Genomic DNA, 15,396 nt, shown 5'->3' on the forward strand with positions numbered 1-15,396 from the left:
ACATAGATTGTGAAGAGGAGGAAGAAAAGGAACAAAAAATGTCAAAGGAAGAGGATATACACCAGGAACACACCCTAGAGAGAGAAGAAATGAATTTGACCATATTTTGTAATGCATTGGCCAGAATTACCACTCCTCAAACTCTCAAGATATAAGGGCATATGAAGAATACAAAGGTAATAGTGTTCATTGATTCGGGCAATACCCATAATTTTATTCATTGTAAGATAGTGAAGGAATCTAATTTCTTCCTATATCCATCACTAGAGTGTGATGTGATGGTTTCAAATGGAGGAACCATAAATTTTGTTAGCCTCGCTCTCTTAAAAATCAATAATAAATCCAATTATTAAATTAAATAAATAAAATCATGAGAATTCCTCAAACTAAGGAGTCTAGTTTGGATGAGATATCCTCTCCAACTAGCTCACCTAAATTAGTGTGTAAGTTGAGAAATTGTTTCAACCAAGTGACTCTAATATAGACGCCCTATCTTAAGACCACTTACTCGTGTATTTAAATGCATTATTAAATGATTTGAATAATGTGAATTACATGAGCATGAGAGACCACATGATGGCTCTCTTCCTTTTCCGCCAGTTTAATTTTTGTGTGTTAATTTGTTGTGCATATGGTTATATGGGTTTGTGATTATTCTTCATGTGGTATCGGAGCATTATATGTTGGGTTGTATTATATTCTTTCCACGTAGTTAACAGGGGGTTTGAGGGGCACCCGTAATGAAAATTTTGGTTTTGGACCCTATGTTAGGTTGGGCAGACCCACCTATGGTTTTGTGGATGATTTTCGCACATGTTTTTTGGACGCGATGGTTTTCAGTCCATGGTATTTGACACGATGGTTTTTGTTCCATGGTATTGGATGCTTCGGTATGTATAAATATGTATTGTAACATTGAAAGGAACATAATGAAAAATCAAGCTGGTAGTCCCGGTTTTGGGATCCATGTGAAAATCTCTATGTATATGTGTTTTATGTGTTCTTCTCTCGCATTATTTATTTTCTATGTTTTAGAATTTGTATGCAGGTAATTTTTGTATGGGGTTAAAACCTACATTTGGTATCAGAGCAAATTTGGCTTCAATGGGATGCCTTTGTTGCTGAGGGGTTTCGCTTGGGCCTGTGGTAGACCCTGTTCAGTGGGAGATCTGCGAGATCGATTCTGGTGGTGAAAGAAGATGGCGAGCAGTGGAAAGATAGAGATTGAGAAATTTAATGGTCAGAGTTTTGAGTTGTGGAAACTCAAGATGGAGGATCTGTTGGTGGATAAAGGCTAGTGGATCGCAGTAGATCCATGTACTAAACCAGTGGGAGTGTCTGATGAAGAATGGAAGAGGTTGGATCTGAAGGCCAAAAGCACAATACGATTCTGTGTCTCAGATTTAGTATTGTTGAATGTATCAGGGGAAGCTACAACAAAGGCTTTGCGGGACAAGTTAGGGACTTTGTACCAATCTAAGTCTTTGGTGAATAAACTATTCCTATGGAAAAAGTTGCTATATAACTTGAGGATGAAAGATAGAGACTTGGTGACAAAGCATCTGAATGCATTTAATACTGTGGTAAGTCAGTTAGCATCTCTTGATATTAAAATTTTAGATGAAGATAAGTGCATCAGTTTGTTGTGTTCTCTACCATATTCGTGGGATAGTCTAGTTATTACAATAGGTAGCAATGCAAATGCCTTATAGTTTGATGAAATAGTCTCAGCTTTGTTGATGGAGGAGATGAGACGGAAAAATATGGAGAGCCAAACTGGTCATGCCTTATCTGTATGAGGACGGTCCCAGAACAGAAAAAAAAATAAGTCATCGAGTGGGAGAACTAAATCTAAAGGGAGATCTAAATCTCCAGGAAAACCTGTAAAGGTGGTGTGCTAGAAATGCGAAAAGGAAGGCTACTTCAAAAGGGACTGTAAATTTAAAGCTCCTGACAAAGGAAAGGGATCTGATGAGGCTCCTTTTGCAGAGGTGAAAACCACCTCAGATGAAGGTGGGGATGTGTACTTGGCTTCTTTAAGTACACATGTAGATCATGAGGCATGGTTGATTGACTCAGGTGCATCCTTTCACTTCACTCCCCATAGAGAGTGGTTCTGTGAGTATGAGAAATTTTATGGTGGTGATGTCCTCTTAGGGGATGATAGGAAGGCTAGAATCATTGGTCGTGGAAAATTAAAGTTGAAGCTGTAAGGTGGAAGGGTTAGAACACTTCCGTTTGTTCTACATATTCCTGCATTAGCCAGAAATTTGATTTCTATTAATAAGCTGGATGATGCAGGTGTAAAAATAGTGTTCGAGAAGGATACCTGTAAGATGGTTCAGGGAGCACTGGTATTGATGCGGGGAGTTCGGATTAGAACTTTGTACAAGCTACAAGGTAGCACTATTGTTGATGGGTGCAACAGTTCTGTGGTTCCTGAAAATGGAGCAAAAAATCTAGTGGTCTCTAGAGAAAAGACCATGTTGTGGCATCAAAGGCTTGGACATATTGGAGAGAAGGGCCTTTGAATACTTCATGGTAAAGGTATGGTAGAAGGTATGAGTAATAGCTCTCTGGATTTTGATTTCTGTGAAAATTGTGTATACAGGAAGCAAAATCGGGTGAGTTTCCCCTCTGGTGGTAAGAGGGCGAAACATATTTTAGAGCTTGTGCATAGTGATGTGTTTGGACCTGTGAAGGTTCCATCACTGGGTATGTCTGTGTACTATGTATCATTTATAGATGACTTCTCAAGGAATACATGGATATATTTCCTTAAGAAGAAATCTGAAGTCTTGGATAGGTTTAAAGAATTTAAGGCTCTAGTGGAAAACCAGATAGAGAAGAAGATAAAGGTATTGAGGATAGATAATGGTGGAGAGTTTTGCAGTAAGGAATTTGAAGAATTCTGTAAGAAGTGTGATATAGCACGGCAGAAGAATACTCCATATACACCTCAACACAATGGAGTTGTAGAAAGAATGAACAAGACATTGATGGAAAGGGCAAGAAGCATGCTCAGTGGTGTCGGGTTAGGATAGAAATTTTGGGTAGAGGCGGTGGATACTGCATGTTACCTAGTCAACAGGTCGCCTTCATTAGTGTTAGAGGATAAGACTCCACAAGAGGTATGGACTGGTAAGAAACCCTCTCTTTCACATTTGAGGGTATTTGGATGTGATGCATATGTACATGTTGCAAAGGAGAAAAGAACAAAATTGGATAGTAAATCCAAAAAGTGCATATTTATTGGGTATAAGGATGGTTTAAAGGGTTATAAGCTTTGGAACCTAGTAATAAGGAAGGTTATGTATAGCCGAGATGTGGTGTTTAGAGAGGTGAAAGATGTTATTAAATATGAAGTCCAACCGAAGGAACTTGAGAAGATAGAGTTTGAGCTAAAGGAGGAAGAATCAGTCTCTACAGCAAAGGAGGAATAAAAAGATGAAGAGCCACAAACTCTGGTTGTGAGAAGATCAGTTCGAGAAAGAAGGCAGCCAAAAAGGTATAGTCCATTTGCTTTCTGTTCAAATTTTTCTTTGTCTGTTACTAACGATGATCCCAAAACTGTGAAGGAAGGAGTGGATTCAGAGGATGGAAAACTCTGGAAAGAGGCCATGGTTGATGAAATGGAATCTTTGTACAAAAATGAGGCTTGGGATCTGGTAGAGTTGCCAGCTGGAAGGAAACCCATTGGCAGCAAATGGGTGTTCAGAAAGAAGACAAATGCAGAAGGAAAAGTGGAGAAATACAAAGCTCGGTTGGTAGCAAAAGGTTATTCCCAGGTGTCGGGAATTGATTTTGGTGATATTTTTTCTCTTGTTGCCAAGGTAACTTCTATTAGATTAATTTTATCTGTTGGTGCTGTTTTTGATTTTGAGGTAGAACAGATGGATCTGAAGACAACATTTCTTCACAGGGATCTAGAAGAGGAAATCTACATGAAGCAACCTGAAGGCTTTGCGATGAAGGGTAAGAAAGAACTGGCATGCAAGTTAAAGAAGTCTTTGTATGGGTTAAAATAGTCACCAAGGATGTGGTATGAGAAATTTGATACATTTATACAGGGACTTGGCTTCACCAGAAGCAAAGCAGATCACTGTGTGTATTTTAAATTAATTGGTGACCGTGTTATTTATTTGCTCTTGTATGTGGATGATATGTTGTTGATTCGAAATGACAAAGAAGTTATCCAGGATTTGAAGATCCAATTTTCCTCCAAATTCGACATAAAAGATCTTGGTGCTGCAAACTATATTTTGGGCATGGAAATTAAAAGAGATCGGGCAAAGAGGAAGCTCTGGTTAAACCAAAGGAAGTATGTCGAGACAATACTGCAGAGGTTTAATATGCAGGATAGTAAACCAGTGAAGGTTCCTATTCCTGTAGGTGTGAGGTTATCTGTTGAATAGTGTCCCAAAACACAAGAAGAGGAAGAGGACATGTCCCGTGTTCCATATGCAAGTGCAGTTGGTAGCCTGATGTATGCAATGGTTTATACTAGACTAGACATTCCACATACAGTGAGAGTATTGAGTAGGTTTATGTTAAAACCAGGGAAGGAGCACTGGACAACAGTGAAGCAGGTTTTCAGGTATTTGTGTGGCACTAGTGACAGGGAATGAAGAATGGGTGCTGGAGTGATTTTCTTGCCGTGGGTCTGCTGTTAGGATCCCACGATAACATTAATTTTATTAGGTCTATGGCCTCAGCACTTACACTCGGTATGAGAGAGGACAACCGTTTAGTAGCATCAACAAACCTAAACTCTTTTGGAAAATTATAATTCAAAGATGCAGCGAGAGCTAACCCATGAAGCCATGTTTGGCTATTGGGACATCCAATCACAGAGAAAATTTTATAAATCTGATTTACCTCCCTCGAGCCACCAAAGAGATTGCAGCCAGCCAAAAGTTGCGCCATGATAACACCCATTGCCCAGATGTCAATGGCGAAGTCATAATCAGTGGATCTAAGAAGCAGTTCCAGCGCTCGATAGGGACGTGTCACAACAAATGATCGGAGTGGCTGCCCTGATTGAAGTAGCAGGTTTTTAGACAACCCAAAATCTGCAATTTTAATGGTGTCTCCACAAACTAATAGGTTTTTTGGCTTCAGATCTCGGTGACAATATCCTTGCTCGTGCATGTATGCAAGCCCCTTGAAAAGCTGGAAGAATAAATTGCGCACTTCTTGCTCTGAGAATGGATGGCCTCTGAGTCTCATGAGCTCAGTCAAATCACAATCCATACACTCGAGCACCAAATATAATGTGTTACTCTCCATTATCACTTCATGCAGGCTTACTATATTGGGGTGAACCAATTCTCGCATGCATCTCACCTCTGCAATATTCAAGCATTCCTCATACGCACTGAAACTTCTCTTGAGTTTCTTGATGGCAAAAATATTGCCCGTCATTATCTCCGTCGCCTTCCGAACGGTTCCATTAGTTCCTGTGCCCAAAACCTCTCCGAGAATGACATAACGATCCATTGGCTCTGAAATTTTAAAATAACAACATTGAGCCTGTGCCGAACTACTCTTACGAATTCATACATTAAGTGAGCTATTCTTTGTTAAAACTTATAAATACAAATAAGAAAGATTTCTGCACCAAATTTCGGGTCGGCTTCCACAATATATTTCTCTATCTTAAAAATATAAACTTAGTTTTTATTTATATATTTTTCTATCTTAAAAATATAAAGTTAGTTAATTTTTAAATAAATAAAGTTAAATCAAATAAGTATGCTAAATAACCTGTATAAGTAATGAGTTTGTAATATCCCTTAAAACTGTTTTTGTATAAGTAATGAGTTTGGAATATCCCTTAAAACTGTTTTTGTTTGGGTAAGTTTTTTTTTTAACATTTTGTATTGTAAATAAAGATTATAACCAACAAGGTTGAAGTATGTCCTAAAACTGCTTTTACTTGGCTAAGATCTATTTAGCCAAGCTCTTTTCCGTCACATAAAGAAACAGGCTAACAGCCCAAGTCCCATTGGCTTAGGAGTGAAAGCTTACCCTTTACACACCAGCGGCTAGTTATTCTAAGTGGTGTAGTTTTCTTTGAATAAGAACAATGAGTCATTTATAAGTTAGCCTTAGGTGACAGTAGCCAAAAAAAACTATTAATACATGATAGATTTCCACACTCTAAAAACAATTATAAACAATTTCACATACAAATAAAAACTTACAAAACTAAAAAAAATTCCAAAAGATATCACCATTAATAATATTTTAAATTTATATTAAATATATGCTGTTTAGAAATCAAATTTCTATTATACTGGTTCAACCATGGCAATATTCATTATAACTCTTTCTCCATTCTTATTGATATTTTAGATCATAATAAAAGGGTTTTTTGTTTTCTTAGATAACTGACTATTTATAATAATTGAATAGGTAATAGGGTTAATGAGTGTAAATATTTTATTTTAGGTTATTGAAAATTTTATTTATTTATTAAATGGTCCTGTTGTGATTCATTAGCGTAATATATATTAACTAGTAAAAAATTATTAATATTATCATTGTAATCATTAATAATTAAGGTTTTTATGGTAAGAAATTAGTCATAAAGTTAGACTAACTTTATGTTAGGTTTGTTGAGATTGACATTATATCCAAATATTTTTCATTTGGAGGTTGTTGCATTAGTGAATATTATTTTTTTGTTGGGAATATCAATACAAGTTTTTGTTTGTGTAAATGTTATATTGTGATTTGTATTTTATTATTTATATAGGTTTTAAACTTCAGGTATTTTTTACATAAGTAAACTACATGTTATATAGGGAGAAATATGGGTTTCATTTAAGGAAAATAATTAAAAATCTTCTTCAAATTTTATATATAGATTAGAAAAATTGGAGTGTTATTTTGATGGGATATGTTTATAGCAATCACAACATTTGTGGAGTAGGAGGTAATGCATTTTTAAGAAGATATTATGAGATTAATTTCAAAGGAATTGTAATAGATGGATTAAATAAGAAAAATGTGTATTCTATGATAAACTCTAAAAATAACATAATAGAAATTTGCAAATAGTGTACAAGTTATGAATGAGTAGGAAAATGAAACTTTTAGTATAACATTATTATCAACACTATTAATGGAGAAAATTAGAGAGGGGAAAACATATTTTATTTCATTATCTTTGCAACAATCTATAGAGAGCTAAATAAGAAGTTACACATGTTGTTTTAGTAAGCTCTAAGGATGCACAAATGATTGAAGGAGATAATACAAAAACATAAATGGAAATAACCAATTTCAAACTTCAATTTATTTCTAATTGAGCTATAGTACAAATGATATGTTGGATCTGTTCTTTTGAAATAAATATCAATGTAAAACCACCACGTTTAAAAAATTGATTGTAATAAGTGAATTTTTGTTTAATTTGATGTTTCTGAAATATTTTATCATTGCATCAAGTGAGGAATTTGATCTTTTTTTAAGAGACCAAGCTTGGCAACCACATGTATATTTGTTTTAATATGAAAATACATTTTTTTGTTGGAAACAAATATACTAAAACTTTATCAATGCACCTTCATATCCCAAAACATATACGTCTTTGTTGGAAAAAAAAGACGTTTAGTTTTTTTTTAAATTTCCATAAGTTTTGTTTGAGAAAGTAGTTTGGAGTGATTCAAAGGAAATTGTGAAGCATAATTATCATTCATTGTTGGACGGAAGAAAGAAAATGGAAACACCTAGTAAGCAAACCGAAATCTCTATAATGACACATGAAGAAGAGGAAGAAATGCAACATGATATATCAAAATTACGAAACCAAGTGCAAAAAAATTGGCTCTCACATAAAGTAATTGAAGCTAAGATGGATGGTTTAAAGACTGGAATGGAAGCTAATATAGATGGCATGGAATCTAAGATGGATGGTATAGAAGAAAAACATAAATGCAACATGGAAGATTTGAAGATAGATTTGACAAAGTTGCTACAAGAAATGCTTAGTAATCGTGAAAGGGTAGTAAAGGAAACTCATGAAGAGAACAAAATAAATGTTAATCATGATTTCATAGACTCTAACATTGGATTGAAGACCCACCATGTTGAAGAGATTGATATGAGGAAGTTTGATGGAAAGGATCCCATAACATGGATACTACAATGGAGCAATATTTTGATCTCCATAATGTGCAAAACAAACAAAAGGTATGCATTGCAACTTTATATTTGGAACCCAATTAGTTTCTATGGTATTGATGGATTTTCTCTCGTAAAAAAATGCCACTTGGGTAATTTTTATGAAAGAAATGATAGCACATTATGAGGATACAAAAAGAAACACCTTTTTTAGCCAATTGATAAATCTTAAACAAAAGGGTTCAATGGTGGAGCACATTGAGGACTTCCAAAAATTGAATATAAGGGTAAAAGGTATTCCAGACGAGCATAGGATTGATGTGTTCATAGGGAATTTAAGGGATAAAAATCCAACATGAGGCTTTCCTTTGGGAACCTGATTCATTGGAAAATGCATTCGGGTTGGCAAGAAAAATTGAAAGAAAAATTATGACAACAAGGAAGCCTACCACTCACAACTATAAAGGTGGAAGTGTTGTTGCCCCTAGCCTTCAGAACGCACAAGGTTGACACCACAAACATTAGAAGAAAAAAGAGCAAAAGGGCTTTGTTACAATTGTGATAGGAAATACAATATAGGTCATAAGTGTGTTGAGAAGAAAATATTTTACATAGATTGTGAAGAGGAGGAAGAAAAGGAACAAAAAATGTCAAAGGAAGAGGATATACACCAGGAACACACCCTAGAGAGAGAAGAAATGAATTTGACCATATTTTGTAATGCATTGGCCAGAATTACCACTCCTCAAACTCTCAAGATATAAGGGCATATGAAGAATACAAAGGTAATAGTGTTCATTGATTCGGGCAATACCCATAATTTTATTCATTGTAAGATAGTGAAGGAATCTAATTTCTTCCTATATCCATCACTAGAGTGTGATGTGATGGTTTCAAATGGAGGAACCATAAATTTTGTTAGCCTCGCTCTCTTAAAAATCAATAATAAATCCAATTATTAAATTAAATAAATAAAATCATGAGAATTCCTCAAACTAAGGAGTCTAGTTTGGATGAGATATCCTCTCCAACTAGCTCACCTAAATTAGTGTGTAAGTTGAGAAATTGTTTCAACCAAGTGACTCTAATATAGACGCCCTATCTTAAGACCACTTACTCGTGTATTTAAATGCATTATTAAATGATTTGAATAATGTGAATTACATGAGCATGAGAGACCACATGATGGCTCTCTTCCTTTTCCGCCAGTTTAATTTTTGTGTGTTAATTTGTTGTGCATATGGTTATATGGCTTTGTGATTATTCTTCATGTGGTATCGGAGCATTATATGTTGGGTTGTATTATATTCTTTCCACGTAGTTAACAGGGGGTTTGAGGGGCACCCGTAATGAAAATTTTGGTTTTGGACCCTATGTTAGGTTGGGCAGACCCACCTATGGTTTTGTGGATGATTTTCGCACATGTTTTTTGGACGCGATGGTTTTCAGTCCATGGTATTTGACGCGATGGTTTTTGGTCCATGGTATTGGATGCTTCGGTATGTATAAATATGTATTGTAACATTGAAAGGAACATAATGAAAAATCAAGCTGGTAGTCCCGGTTTTGGGATCCATGTGAAAATCTCTATGTATATGTGTTTTATGTGTTCTTCTCTCGCATTATTTATTTTCTGTGTTTTAGAATTTGTATGCAGGTAATTTTTGTATGGGGTTAAAACCTACATTTGGTATCAGAGCAAATTTGGCTTCAATGGGATGCCTTTGTTGCTGAGGGGTTTCGCTTGGGCCTGTGGTAGACCCTGTTCAGTGGGAGATCTGCGAGATCGATTCTGGTTGGGAAAGAAGATGGCGAGCAGTGGAAAGATAGAGATTGAAAAATTTAATGGTCAGAGTTTTGAGTTGTGGAAACTCAAGATGGAGGATCTGTTGGTGGATAAAGGCTAGTGGATCGCAGTAGATCCAGGTACTAAACCAGTGGGAGTGTCTGATGAAGAATGGAAGAGGTTGGATCTGAAGGCAAAAAGCACAATACGATTCTGTGTCTCAGATTTAGTATTGTTGAATGTATCAGGGGAAGCTACAACAAAGGCTTTGCGGGACAAGTTAGGGACTTTGTACCAATCTAAGTCTTTGGTGAATAAACTATTCCTATGGAAAAAGTTGCTATATAACTTGAGGATGAAAGATAGAGACTTGGTGACAAAGCATCTGAATGCATTTAATACTGTGGTAAGTCAGTTAGCATCTGTTGATATTAAAATTTTAGATGAAGATAAGTGCATCGGTTTGTTGTGTTCTCTACCATATTCGTGGGATAGTCTAGTTATTACAATAGGTAGCAATGCAAATGCCTTATAGTTTGATGAAATAGTCTCAGCTTTGTTGATGGAGGAGATGAGACGGAAAAATATGGAGAGCCAAACTGGTCGTGCCTTATCTGTATGAGGACGGTCCCAGAACAGAAAAAAAAAAAAGTCATCGAGTGGGAGAACTAAATCTAAAGGGAGATCTAAATCTCCAGGAAAACCTGTAAAGGTGGTGTGCTAGAAATGCGAAAAGGAAGGCTACTTCAAAAGGGACTGTAAATTTAAAGCTCCTGACAAAGGAAAGGGATCTGATGAGGCTCCTTTTGTAGAGGTGAAAACCACCTCAGATGAAGGTGGGGATGTGTACTTGGCTTCTTTAAGTACACATGTAGATCATGAGGCATGGTTGATTGACTCAGGTGCATCCTTTCACTTCACTCCCCATAGAGAGTGGTTCTGTGAGTATGAGAAATTTTATGGTGGTGATGTCCTCTTAGGGGATGATAGGAAGGCTAGAATCATTGGTCGTGGAAAATTAAAGTTGAAGCTGTAAGGTGGAAGGGTTAGAACACTTCCGTTTGTTCTACATATTCCTGCATTAGCCAGAAATTTGATTTCTATTAGTAAGCTGGATGATGCAGGTGTAAAAATAGTGTTCGAGAAGGATACCTGTAAGATGGTTCAGGGAGCACTGGTATTGATGCGGGGAGTTCGGATTAGAACTTTGTACAAGCTACAAGGTAGCACTATTGTTGATGGGTGCAACAGTTCTGTGGTTCCTGAAAATGGAGCAAAAAATCTAGTGGTCTCTAGAGAAAAGACCATGTTGTGGCATCAAAGGCTTGGACATATTGGAGAGAAGGGCCTTTGAATACTTCATGGTAAAGGTATGAGTAATAGCTCTCTGGATTTTGATTTCTGTGAAAATTGTGTATACAGGAAGCAAAATCGGGTGAGTTTCCCCTCTGGTGGTAAGAGGGCGAAACATATTTTAGAGCTTGTGCATAGTGATGTGTTTGGACCTGTGAAGGTTCCATCACTGGGTATGTCTGTGTACTATGTATCATTTATAGATGACTTCTCAAGGAATACATGGATATATTTCCTTAAGAAGAAATCTGAAGTCTTGGATAGGTTTAAAGAATTTAAGGCTCTAGTGGAAAACCAGATAGAGAAGAAGATAAAGGTATTGAGGATAGATAATGGTGGAGAGTTTTGCAGTAAGGAATTTGAAGAATTCTGTAAGAAGTGTGATATAGCACGGCAGAAGAATACTCCATATACACCTCAACACAATGGAGTTGTAGAAAGAATGAACAAGACATTGATGGAAAGGGCAAGAAGCATGCTCAGTGGTGTCGGGTTAGGATAGAAATTTTGGGTAGAGGCGGTGGATACTGCATGTTACCTAGTCAACAGGTCGCCTTCATTAGTGTTAGAGGATAAGACTCCACAAGAGGTATGGACTGGTAAGAAACCCTCTATTTTCACATTTGAGGGTATTTGGATGTGATGCATATGTACATGTTCCAAAGGAGAAAAGAACAAAATTGGATAGTAAATCCAAAAAGTGCATATTTATTGGGTATAAGGATGGTTTAAAGGGTTATAAGCTTTGGAACCTAGTAATAAGGAAGGTTATGTATAGCCGAGATGTGGTGTTTAGAGAGGTGAAAGATGTTATTAAATATGAAGTCCAACCGAAGGAACTTGAGAAGATAGAGTTTGAGCTAAAGGAGGAAGAATCAGTCTCTACAGCAAAGGAGGAATAAAAAGATGAAGAGCCACAAACTATGGTTGTGAGAAGATCAGTTCGAGAAAGAAGGCAGCCAAAAAGGTATAGTCCATTTGCTTTCTGTTCAAATTTTTCTTTGTCTGTTACTAACGATGATCCCAAAACTGTGAAGGAAGGAGTGGATTCAGAGGATGGAAAACTCTGGAAAGAGGCCATGGTTGATGAAATGGAATCTTTGTACAAAAATGAGGCTTGGGATCTGGTAGAGTTGCCAGCTGGAAGGAAACCCATTGGCAGCAAATGGGTGTTCAGAAAGAAGACAAATGCAGAAGGAAAAGTGGAGAAATACAAAGCTCGGTTGGTAGCAAAAGGTTATTCCCAGGTGTCGGGAATTGATTTTGGTGATATTTTTTCTCTTGTTGCCAAGGTAAATTCTATTAGATTAATTTTATCTATTGGTGCTGTTTTTGATTTTGAGGTAGAACAGATGGATCTGAAGACAACATTTCTTCACAGGGATCTAGAAGAGGAAATCTACATGAAGCAACCTGAAGGCTTTGCGATGAAGGGTAAGAAAGAACTGGCATGCAAGTTAAAGAAGTCTTTGTATGGGTTAAAATAGTCACCAAGGATGTGGTATGAGAAATTTGATACATTTATACAGGGACTTGGCTTCACCAGAAGCAAAGCAGATCACTGTGTGTATTTTAAATTAATTGGTGACCGTGTTATTTATTTGCTCTTGTATGTGGATGATATGTTGTTGATTCGAAATGACAAAGAAGTTATCCAGGATTTGAAGATCCAATTTTCCTCCAAATTCGACATAAAAGATCTTGGTGCTGCAAACTATATTTTGGGCATGGAAATTAAAAGAGATCGGGCAAAGAGGAAGCTCTGGTTAAACCAAAGGAAGTATGTCGAGACAATACTGCAGAGGTTTAATATGCAGGATAGTAAACCAGTGAAGGTTCCTATTCCTGTAGGTGTGAGGTTATCTGTTGAATAGTGTCCCAAGACACAAGAAGAGGAAGAGGACATGTCCCGTGTTCCATATGCAAGTGCAGTTGGTAGCCTGATGTATGCAATGGTTTATACTAGACTAGACATTCCACATACAGTGAGAGTATTGAGTAGGTTTATGTTAAAACCAGGGAAGGAGCACTGGACAACAGTGAAGCAGGTTTTCAGGTATTTGTGTGGCACTAGTGACAGGGAATGAAGAATGGGTGCTGGAGTGATTTTCTTGCCGTGGGTCTGCTGTTAGGATCCCACGATAACATTAATTTTATTAGGTCTATGGCCTCAGCACTTACACTCGGTATGAGAGAGGACAACCGTTTAGTAGCATCAACAAACCTAAACTCTTTTGGAAAATTATAATTCAAAGATGCAGCGAGAGCTAACCCATGAAGCCATGTTTGGCTATTGGGACATCCAATCACAGAGAAAATTTTATAAATCTGATTTACCTCCCTCGAGCCACCAAAGAGATTGCAGCCAACCAAAAGTTGCGCCATGATAACACCCATTGCCCAGATGTCAATGGCGAAGTCATAATCAGTGGATCTAAGAAGCAGTTCCGACGCTCGATAGGGACGTGTCACAACAAATGATCGGAGTGGCTGCCCTGATTGAAGTAGCAGGTTTTTAGACAACCCAAAATCTGCAATTTTAATGGTGTCTCCACAAACTAATAGGTTTTTTGGCTTCAGATCTCGGTGACAATATCCTTGCTCGTGCATGTATGCAAGCCCCTTGAAAAGCTGGAAGAATAAATTGCGCACTTCTTGCTCTGAGAATGGATGGCCTCTGAGTCTCATGAGCTCAGTCAAATCACAATCCATACACTCGAGCACCAAATATAATGTGTTACTCTCCATTATCACTTCATGCAGGCTTACTATATTGGGGTGAACCAATTCTCGCATGCATCTCACCTCTGCAATATTCAAGCATTCCTCATACGCACTGAAACTTCTCTTGAGTTTCTTGATGGCAAAAATATTGCCCGTCATTATCTCCGTCGCCTTCCGAACGGTTCCATTAGTACCTGTGCCCAAAATCTCTCCGAGAATGACATAACGATCCATTGGCTCTGAAATTTTAAAATAACAACATTGAGCCTGTGCCGAACTACTCTTACGAATTCATACATTAAGTGAGCTATTCTTTGTTAAAACTTATAAATACAAATAAGAAAGATTTCTGCACCAAATTTCGGGTCGGCTTCCACAATATATTTCTCTATCTTAAAAATATAAACTTAGTTTTTATTTATATATTTTTCTATCTTAAAAATATAAAGTTAGTTAATTTTTAAATAAATAAAGTTAAATCAAATAAGTATGCTAAATAACCTGTATAAGTAATGAGTTTGTAATATCCCTTAAAACTGTTTTTGTATAAGTAATGAGTTTGGAATATCCCTTAAAACTGTTTTTGTTTGGGTAAGTTTTTTTTTTAACATTTTGTATTGTAAATAAAGATTATAACCAACAAGGTTGAAGTATGTCCTAAAACTGCTTTTACTTGGCTAAGATCTATTTAGCCAAGCTCTTTTCCGTCACATAAAGAAACAGGCTAACAGCCCAAGTCCCATTGGCTTAGGAGTGAAAGCTTACCCTTTACACACCAGCGGCTAGTTATTCTAAGTGGTGTAGTTTTCTTTGAATAAGAACAATGAGTCATTTATAAGTTAGCCTTAGGTGACAGTAGCCAAAAAAAACTATTAATACATGATAGATTTTCAAACTCTAAAAACAATTATAAACAATTTCACATACAAATAAAAACTTACAAAACTAAAAAAAATTCCAAAAGATATCACCATTAATAATATTTTAAATTTATATTAAATATATGCTGTTTAGAAATCAAATTTCTATTATACTGGTTCAACCATGGCAATATTCATTATAACTCTTTCTCCATTCTTATTGATATTTTAGATCATAATAAAAGGGTTTTTTGTTTTCTTAGATAACTGACTATTTATAATAATTGAATAGGTAATAGGGTTAATGAGTGTAAATATTTTATTTTAGGTTATTGAAAATTTTATTTATTTATTAAATGGTCCTGTTGTGATTCATTAGCGTAATATATATTAACTAGTAAAAAATTATTAATATTATCATTGTAATCATTAATAATTAAGGTTTTTATGGTAAGAAATTAGTCATAAAGTTAGACTAACTTTATGTTAGGTTTGTTGAGATTGACATTATATCCAAATATTTTTCATTTGGAGGTTGTTGCA

At 36.2% G+C, this 15,396-nt stretch overlaps 2 pseudogenes; both read right to left on the reverse strand.

Annotated features, from left to right (window-relative positions):
- Window positions 1-4,611: 4,611 nt before the first annotated feature.
- LOC149138784 (cyclin-dependent kinase F-4 pseudogene) lies at window positions 4,612-5,499 on the reverse strand (annotated as a pseudogene).
- Window positions 5,500-13,339: 7,840 nt separating this feature from the next.
- Window positions 13,340-14,227, reverse strand: LOC149138785 (cyclin-dependent kinase F-4 pseudogene; annotated as a pseudogene).
- Window positions 14,228-15,396: the final 1,169 nt, after the last annotated feature.

The sequence above is a fragment of the Pinus tabuliformis genome, chromosome X (genome assembly GCF_031772625.1).
Source record: "Pinus tabuliformis cultivar Carrire ecotype Pingquan chromosome X, CPIR1, whole genome shotgun sequence".
Classification (NCBI taxonomy): Eukaryota; Viridiplantae; Streptophyta; class Pinopsida; order Pinales; family Pinaceae; genus Pinus; species Pinus tabuliformis.